At 39.5% G+C, this 9,959-nt stretch overlaps 1 long non-coding RNA gene across 1 annotated transcript in view; it reads left to right on the top strand.

The window, feature by feature from the left end:
* Positions 1 to 789: 789 nt before the first annotated feature.
* LOC125078272 (uncharacterized) overlaps positions 790 to 9,959 on the top strand; it is a 153,881-nt gene continuing 144,711 nt past the window's right edge. Inside the window, exon 1 of the long non-coding RNA XR_007120843.1 lies at positions 790 to 992. This is a non-coding gene — a long non-coding RNA (uncharacterized LOC125078272). The remainder of the gene's footprint in view (positions 993 to 9,959) is intronic.

Below are 9,959 nucleotides of genomic sequence, written 5' to 3'. Positions count from 1 at the left end.
AATTAAAAAAAAAAAAAAAAAGCAAAAACAAAACACTTGCACACACACTCTAACAAACCACTCAATGTTAACATCCGAACATGAATTTAAATCAAAATAATTTTATCTGTTATGGAGGAGAATGAATCTTCATACATGCTTTTCTGTAGCTGAATACTCCCCCCACTTCTTTTTATCACTATTTTATGAGCTTCTTTCATAAAAGCCATTGCCATGGAAAAGAACTCTACCGTGTACTTAATTTAAGTTCTACTTGCAGTTGTTAAAATGGAGCACGGATCAAATATGTCATAAACTCTGATTTGTCCCCAGGTGTTTCCTTTAAGTTCAGCTTAATGCAGTTCGGTGATGCCAAGGGAACATAGATACCCAGAGGCACTCCCATCCCTGATTATGCAGGTGGATACATTAGAAGCCTGTAGTATCACATAGATTTGGGAGTGAAACAGAAAAACAAACAAACAAAAAAACCCAAAAAAACAAAAAAAAAAAACAAAAAAACCAAACCAAACCAAAAAAACAACAAGAAACAAAAAACAAAAAAACCAGCAAAAGGTGCTGATCTTTGTAGCAAGAAAGTTGCGTGATCTAGGTGCTGGAGTATTTGCATGTCTTTCCACCTTTGTTCCTTCAGAGGCGTTGAGGGTCTCAGCTATTGCTGACTAATTGACAGTTGTAGTAACTGCTGTAGGCTCCTTAGATTAGAAATGCATGCGGACGTGGGTCTTGATTCAAGCACTAAGGAATGCACACTCTCACTTACTTACAGGCAGAAAGTCTTCATACTAATGGAAGTGTGATGGAGCTAGCAGGACATAAAACAGAAGAGAGAGAGAGAGAGATGGCTGACAGCAAGTATGCCGCTGCAAATAGTTCTAAAATGCGTTTGCAAAATGCAGAAGCCTTCAGCACCATCCAACAATTCAGACACCCTTTTTATTTCTTCTCTGCAGGACGCCTCCATCCAGACTATTCGCAAAAACACGGAAAAGGTGAGAGCCCTGCCATCTTAGCTCAGAATTCATCTGATTTCCTTTTTTCCCCCCTGCCTTGTATTCCTCAGTCCATTGTCCATGCATCCGATGGCAGCCGCTCGTGCTCTTGAATGCGAGTGTCACAGCAGGAGCAGAAAGAGGGTTGAGGGAAGGCATGGTCAAAGCCACGGTCAGCTACTGTTTCTTCGCTTTCACTGATCTGCCTTTTTTTTTTTTTTCCCCTTTCCTGAGGCTTTCCCTTACTAGTGGCCTCTGTCCAGGAGGAGGGAGAAAATTGCAAGAGTTCACAGAGTAGAAGAGTGAAGCCATTTTTATTGCCCGCTGTTTGATAAACAGCTCAGAGATCCAGTCCACGAAATTAGGAGATAAAGCAAGAGTGGAAGGGCTCTGGTGGGAGTGTGAGGGGGGTGATCTGGGGAGACTGCTCCAGACTAGATGCCAAAGGCAGTTTCTTTGCAAGGACTTCGGGGTGGGGGGGCGGTATTTGTTTTTTGCTGCATTTTTGGTTTTAAAAAATCATGAGAAAAGTCGTATTCATCTGTCAGGCTTTCCGTTTGTTTATTTTTGTTCAGTTCAACAACGAGATGGAAAAATTTAAGCAAGGCCAGATCTGCTGTTTGTGATTTGCTCAAATGTTGGAATTGGTTCAGCCTGAAATCAGTGATTGTCTTTTTCAGATCTTTTAAGCTTGCATGTGAAATGTGTGTGGTAATGTTCCAATGTACATTACAAAAAAAAAAAAAAAGATGCTTTTGACCATCATTGGTGTGGTTATAAATCTTAGGATTATGTTATTTTGCACCTTAACCAGAGAGCTGTTCTTTTGGGCAACATTTATGCAAAAGTGATTATCTGCTCTGAGCAGGCCAACTCCTCTGATAACTCCCAAACTTTTCAAAGGTTACAAAGGCACATGCTCAAATAGATTTTTAGGCAAGTATTTCAAATGGCCATTTGGCGTAAGCATGAAAATGCTAGGAATTCTTTCCAGCAACTTTAACTTCATGTAATGTCTATTTCTTCAACTGAATAAAAGTGATTAGATTCAACATAGAACCAGAAAGCATATTTAAATTTGAATTCCATATTCAAGCAATTTTGCCAAAAAAACAAACAAACTTGCAAATTTTATAAACTTAGTTGCAGTGTAGAAAAACCATGTCTGTAATTGATTCCCCATAGTTTTCTTCTTTCTAAATATTGTACTATCTGTACTTACGTAGATAATTATTCCAAATTGATCACTTTCTCCCCGTCCCCCCACTTAAGCCATCTAACTTCTCACATGAGTCTGGGACGCTTCACTATTATCAGAAATTGCTAACATTCAGCATTTCAATCCTAAAATGTATTTTAAGCAGAGGAAGAAAATGTTTCTTTCTAGGAACCATTCCATGTTATAATGCATGCTGGTGGATTGATGGTCAATATGAGCTCATAAGTTCTTTCTTTTCCAAATAACAGGTGTAGTCTGTCTGTGAAAGTGGGGGAGAATAACTTTTGGGCTCCCTAAGGAAACACCTAAATGAGAAGTCTGAGGATCCCTGTATATTAGCAGCTACTTTGGTACCCTGCAAATAAATCCCCCCCCACTTTCTGTTCTCACTGCCCTGATTTAGGGGACTTGGGCCCAGCCACCCTGCCTCTTTCTTTTGTGAAGGAACATTTTGAAATGTCTATAGAAAGCAAACTTCTCGAAGAAATGCAGAACAGGGCATGGTTTGAATGCAAGTCTGAATTTAATTGTGGCCACCCTGGTAGCGCACTGTTTAATATCCAACACACAACTACATGATCCTTACAGCAACTCAGGGCCAGGAATTGTGAGCAAGGAAAATTTATCTGTGATAAAGTTACATATCTTTTGCCAAGGAACAGTCACTTGGGATTGATTCAAAAGTCAAATTTAAATAAATGTTCCCAAAGCCTTTGTGTATGAGAAAGTTGGTCTTCAGAGTGTTTTGAGCTGAGAGGGACGGAGATCCCCAGCTTTTGACCAATCTGCTGGGGCAAAATGTGAAGTGAGGGGCACATGGCTGCTCTATCACAAGGCCAGCTAGGATTTCCACTTGAAAATGCCGAAGACAAAGAGGTTAATGAAAAGCTCAGGGTCTCTAGGAGGGAAGTGTTGTAAACAAGTCCCTTCGGCCCTCCAAACAGTGGTTCTCCAAGGAGCCGGAAGGAACGCTTCGTCCCCTGGGAGAACAGACTTGGAGAGAACCCCATCTTTCAGCCCGTGCCCCCTGCAGATATTTAATTTCTGTTGGATCAACTTGAAAGGAACAACTGCTCTTGTGGCCAAGGTCAATCCCCAGATATTTTAAAGGCACAAGTTCAAGTTCAACCATTAATCCAAATATTTTACACAACTGCCGAGAGTTGTTCCAGTAGATCCAAAACTTGCAAAATCTTACAGAAGACCTAACGTCGACATTTCTGAAAAAATGAAAACTCCATCTTTAATATTTTATATTTTGAATGCAATGTGGTTAAAATATTATTTGTGCCTTTTATCTTCTGGACCTTAAAAATACAAATCTTAAAAAAAAAAACAAAAACAAAGGGAAGAATAGTATCTTTTGGCGTTTTGGAAGAACACCTTACCATAAATCAAGCAAAAGATCACATAGATGTGTGTGTAAATGATAAAAGAAGTTGTAGCTCTTCTACTTCTATTTGTCCGTAGACCCTTTGGCTGACTTAATATAACCATTAAAATGATAGGGGATGGCCAAGGTGCTAAACCGTGTTCAATCCACTCATTAATTCCAAACATCTTAATTCAACTGAAAACTTTATTTTTTCCCCCAAAAGCATTTCATTCGTGAAGACTCTACAATTAAGTTGCAGACACACTTCTAAGGGTCACCACCTTTTAAACTCTTCTGGATTTCTTTTTTCTCTTCTAAATTTGGAGGACAGTTGTGCTAACCCTTTCTGAATGAATAGCACACCTCCTTCTACCTAAATGGATGAGGCCTTCAGAGATGAAATTGCTCATTTAACTTCCTTTGTGACATAGGACTCTAAGTGCTCATAAGAAGTGTAGAACATAATAGCAAGATGAAGACTTTCTACCATGCTAATCAACCAGCATGACAAACTGCTCTTGTTGCATTTTGGGAAGTAACTAGAAAGCTCCTAATGGTTTGTTACATTAGCCAAGAGGTGGCATTTGGATATGATGTTTTATGTTCAGGAGTTGGGTTTAAAAATAAGCAAATGTGGAGAATGAGGATGCCATTGACAAAGGATGCTTTGACCGAACTCTGTTTTCTCCCCAGATTTATTTTTTGGGGGTGGGAAGGAGGTGTGTGCTATTTCATTTATGTAGACTTGCTAGGCTAACTGCAGATATTTGGGATTTCCTTGAAAAATAATTATATTATTTTGACAGTTGACATTTTAAGCACAGCATAAGAATCCTAAGAATATTCTAGAAGTTATGTGGCAATCCAGGGCTTTTCCCCGCCCCTCTCCCACATTCATTTAATGTGAAGTTCTATGCAAAAGAAACACTGATGATGTGGAGAAAAGTTCCTCCTCTACCCACTTCTCTGAGAGCAGATCTGGAAGGATGAGAAAAGAATATGTGTAATATTAGCTACACACCTATCCATGAAAGTACAATCCATTAAATGCCTACTCCAGGACTATTGCTTGAAAGTTTGTGGGAGGGTATTAAAAGGGATGTCTCAGATTAGCCATCCTTCAAACAGTTAGTGATATTGTAAGGGCTCTCTAACATTCTTCAATCCCTTTTACAAATCCCTGTCCCTTTGGGCCCTCTCATCTTTCCCTCCTCAACTCCAGCGACTGGCAAGGTAAGACTAAAATAAAGCCTGACAGGAAACACCAGTGCCATTTGCCCAGTGAAACCAGGTCATCCAAGCATCCAAGAATGCATAGAATAAATGTAATTTATTCGCATTGTTTAACCTCTTAAAGGAAACCACTTATTGTCCTTGTTGCAAAACTTTTGTCCCCCCAAATGCTCAAGTCATTTGATCATCACAATCTCATTTGTCTTCATACTCTTGAAAGGAGTGGCTTTTCTCCCCCTGACATGCATAAGGGGATACTGAGGACCAGAGAGAGTTTGGGCTTGCCCAGTGCTGGGAAACCCATGGTGCTCGATCAATGGACCAAAGTGAAGATCTAAGCTTTCTTGTTCAGCTCCTTGTGCCAATGTTCATCAGTTTGCATGGTTGCTCTTGACATCTCAGAACAACTCTGGGCTGGTTAGTAGGATCCTAGCCTTCCCTTAAAAACTGACAGTTGAAGAGGAAAGTTGTTTCAATAGGATGCACTTTGCTGGTTTCCGGGACCTATCCTCTGGTAATGAGAATCAATATTTCTGCACATTGGAGACATTTAAGATAGTTTTGAACTTTCCTTTCTTTTCATATAAAGCATTAACAAAGCAGAACATGCAGACATTAGGATAGATGGTATCAGAAGCATTGAATCTTCTCAAAATGGTTTCCACCCACCTCCCCCTACTACTTGCTCATCTGGGAAATGACCTTAAATGGCAACTCAGTGTGGTGATCGTCACTGGGGCCCATCCTTCCCTGATGAGGACTAGTTATTTTGGATATCCCACATCACTTCATTTTATACCAATGAAATTTGGTGAAATGGATAATCAGCTAGAATCACTCAAGTCCAGACTCATCTTTTTTCTGGTATCAGATTTTGTAAGACGAATCTGAACCAGGGCCTCTCAATTCTTGACTTCATTTCATTCTTCTTGATGGAGCCTTAAAATACTGCATTACGCCTAATCACAGAAATGACCTCACTGTAGAAAGACAATCATCTATCCTTGATCGTAGAAATTGAGAGTAATCCTGACTCTGGGGACTTTTAAATAAAATCATACAATGTGAATTCAAGTTCACCAATATCCCTCTACCTTTTATCTTAAATGAGAAGGGCAGGGTCATTATTTTTTGCCTCTGAATAATTTCACATACAAACCTATTTGGAAAGAAACTCCTATTTTCATGGCAACCATGCTTTCTGTCTCTCCTCCCAGTCTGTGTGCTATGACCAATGTTGAACTCGTTCTTTTTACTTAACTCTAGTTAGTGCTACTTTCCAACTTCTAGGAAAATAGTTTCTTGGGGGTTGCTCACTAGCTAACAGTGTTTTATATAATGGTTTCAGCTGATTGTGCCTAAGCTTTCAAAATGTTTGGGCAATTTATAAACTTCCTAAAGGATATTTGTGTTATTTTACTTAAATATGGAGAAAAAGAGAGACTTTATCAGGTTTATGCTTTTTAAAAACATGGTAATTATTATTACTGTGTAAAGGAAAACATAGCACACATTGTTTTCAAATCTTTTAATAATAAGTTGCGATTGAGTGTATGCCCATAAATATCCGATATTTTGGTGTCGTCTTTAAAAACAAAATTTCAAATATTTCAAAATTTTAAAACTCTTCACTTGTGGATAAAGTAATGTTAAAAGTTTTCATTATCCAGTAGGCCTATGTATTATGAACACATTAACCAGTGATCCAAACCTCAGCTTTGAACTTGTCACATAAGTAGGCATTCCTTTTAATTTTCCTGAGAATTTTATTTCCGTGTTCCCTCCATTCTTTTTTCTACTCGTGGACAAGGTTAATATGACACATGCCAATCTGGTGAATATATTGGGACAACTGGAGAGGAGCAAAATGCCTGGTATTTGACCGTATAAATAAGCTAGAAATTAGAACAATGACAGATCCTTGTTTTTGGTGACTTGACTTGAAATACCAGGGAGGACAATGGCTAGGATTGGGGTGATGGCCTGAAAGACTCAATCTGTCCTTTCCTGGAAACACAACTGAGAAGGGCACTGAATCCTCTCCACTTATTCTGGAACATTCCATATGACTATGTCAATTGACAAATATTTGCTGAATGCTTGCTCTCAGTCCAAGGCTGGAGGTGTCAAAATGTAAGAGTGGTAAAAGATACAGTGAAGATCCCTGCAAAGAAACAACAGTGCATTCAGTTTAGTTGTTCTAGAACATTGGCGAGTAGCGCTATTTGTCAGACACTGTGCCATATGCCATGGGTAAGAAAGAGGGAAAAATTATGGTTCATACCCCTAACGAAGTTACAGTCTTAGTTAAGGACATGGACTGTTTAACAGATAATTTTGGTACAAAGTGGTATATGCAGTGTGTTGTGGTGAAGCAAGGCATTGCCATTTCTTAGAGCCGGGGAAGGCTGACTAGGGGATGATGTCTAATTTGAATTTTGACCAAAGATTTATTTATTTAGTGGCCACTAAAATTCTGCACCCTTGGTTGGTGCTAGGGATTCAATGAAAGATAAGATGGCATCTATCTTTGAGGAGATCATGTTAATTTAGTAGAATTTGGTAGATAAATGGGTCAGGAAACTCAACACGTACTTACATACACACACGCACACACACATACACAGAGTGCAATAGGGTGTTTCCTCTTCTCTAGAGTAGATTCCCCAGGCTGGGGAATGCTGGGTTGACCCCCTTCATATGGATTTGCCTCTCACTTAGGAACCCCCTTGGCCCTATTCTGGGACTCCTGGTGCTGTGCTCACACTTGCTGTAACAGAGTTAAACAATTATGTAGCAGACCAAAAGAAAGACCTCTAACCTTTTGGAGGGAGTCAAGGAAGTTAGCCTACCCAAACTGTTGGTCAGTGGATTAACACGTGAACAGAATGATATGAAGGTCTAGAGGAGGGAACAGCTAATTCTGCCCGGAAAGGGAAAGGAATTGGGGTAGACTTCATGGAGGAGGTGGCATTGGTTTGAGCATTGAGAGTTAAGTGGCATTTTTTCAGGTAGTATTAATGAGATTAGAACAGAAGGGAATTCCAAGGTAAAATGTGAATCAGGGAAGGGGTTATGAAAGGGTATGGTGTGTCTATGACAACAAGGTCTGGTTTGTTTGTCTGGAACCTACTGGGCATGGAAGAAATTGGAGGAAATCGGGTCAGGAAGGTGGCCTGGAGCCATGTGAAAGCCAGGTTAAAGAATCTGTTGTTTGTTCCTGAAAGGCAGTGAGGAACTGGAAATTTTGAAAAGTAATTTGGTCAGTAGAGGGAGAAAGGATTGGAAAGGAGGAAGTTTAACATGATGGTGCTCAACAGTGATGGGCAATATATCAGAATAAACTGGGAAGCTTTTGTAAAATACACAGGCTTTTCCCCTCCCTAGTCTTCTGTTTCTTCCCTCACCTCAACGAAGTTTCTGCTCTGATACAGGGTGATGGGAAGGTTAATAAGGATATTTTGAAAAACTTGCTAGGTGATACTAAGACATCCTGCCCTCCGCCATTGCATTAACCCTGTCAAGAGATGCTCGTGGAGATGAGAGAGGATGATCAGAGCAATGCACATACATTGGAATTAATAGGATGGATTGGAGGTGGGTATGTTGGAAAGGAAACATGATAAATACCTGAGTATTTAGTATAAACAATTGAGAAACCATGAACTGAATGAACCCAAGGAGAGGAGTGGCATCTTTGGAGAAGATCATGGGTTCAACTTGATACCTGTAGAATCTGAGGTCCCTGTGGGCAGAAGAAGCTGGAGTTCAAAAAAGCTTACAACCATTCATACCTGACTCAATTATGAAACAATAAGAAATACCATTTAATGTTTTAAAAAGGCAACAAAAACCCAGAGACAGAGAGATCTATATTGGCTGGAACAGATGGATAAGTCTTCATGGAGAAGTAGAACTTGAATTGCATCTCAAACCATTAATAGAAAATTCAACTTCAAGAAAGGAAATTAAAAATGGAGATCATTTGCAAAAATAAAGTATGGGAGGGAGAAAGAAAAATGCTTTTCAAAAGGATAGAAAAGTAATATAAATAGCTTAATAATAAAACTTAATATAGTCTCATTTATTTCTCACTCGTAGCTGGAGCCATTATTATTTGCAATTTATAGATGAAGAAATACGTTCGGAGAGGTTAAACAAATGACCCAGATGGTTACAGGGGGAAACTGTGCCTTGACTGTGGAGCCTTTAAATCTAGAGTCTTGTTCCGATCCATTAGGCTATGTGTCCTTAAAGTCAGGGTTCATTTCATACATATTCTTAAATACCTCCTGGCTAACATGTAGCCTGAAAATAGAGTAGACCCTCAATAACTATTTACTAAATTAAACTTCTCAAATTTTTGTGCATTGATTTAATTATTCACAATCTATACTTAAGGCTAAACATGGAACGTAACATTGTAGGACCAGAAAGTACCATGGTGATTTTCTAACTCAATCAGCTCACATTATAAGGGAGCAAGTTAAATCTCGGGAGAGGAAGTAACTTACCTAGAATTTCACATCCATGTCCCATCTCATATCATAAAATCTCACATCTCCTATCAGCGGAGTGAATCAGGACTTCCAGTCCACTCTTTCTTCAACTCGGGCTTATCTCGCATACCATTGAATCCAAGAGTCATAAGCTCAAACTGTGAGGCTATCCTCCCTTCTCTGAGCTCTACAGAGTTAGGTGGAAATGAGACATGTGGATAGGATATAGAAGGTTATTTGATAGGTAAGATCTTTGACTATCTTTTTATCATCCAGTCTAATCATTGTATTTAATGGCTTGAATAAGAGAAGGATGACACCAGATTCAGATATGGGATTTAGTGAGTAATTCATTTGAGAAAAGAACAGCAAGTAAAAGGTTAAGGAAGGTAGTAAATGTTTCAATGTGTTGTGATCGAATGCTATGGTGACACCTTTGTTCTGCTGTTTTTTAAATGGAAAAACATAGTCTCACCTGCCCAAAACAGATACGGAGCAATACTGTCCCCAGGCTGGAGAACTAACAAGGGAGTGGTGTGAGCCATGGCGGAAAGGGTCCAGGGCTGGGATCCAGGACCTCTGAGGGCACTAGCGGGCAATGAGATTTGGGGGTTCTCCCAGATTCCTCATCCGTAAATGAG

Source organism: Lutra lutra, chromosome 10, assembly GCF_902655055.1.
Source record: "Lutra lutra chromosome 10, mLutLut1.2, whole genome shotgun sequence".
Lineage (NCBI taxonomy): Eukaryota > Metazoa > Chordata > Mammalia > Carnivora > Mustelidae > Lutra > Lutra lutra.
The sequence above is the reverse complement of the archived record's forward strand: the minus strand, read 5'-3'. Positions and strand labels throughout refer to the sequence as shown.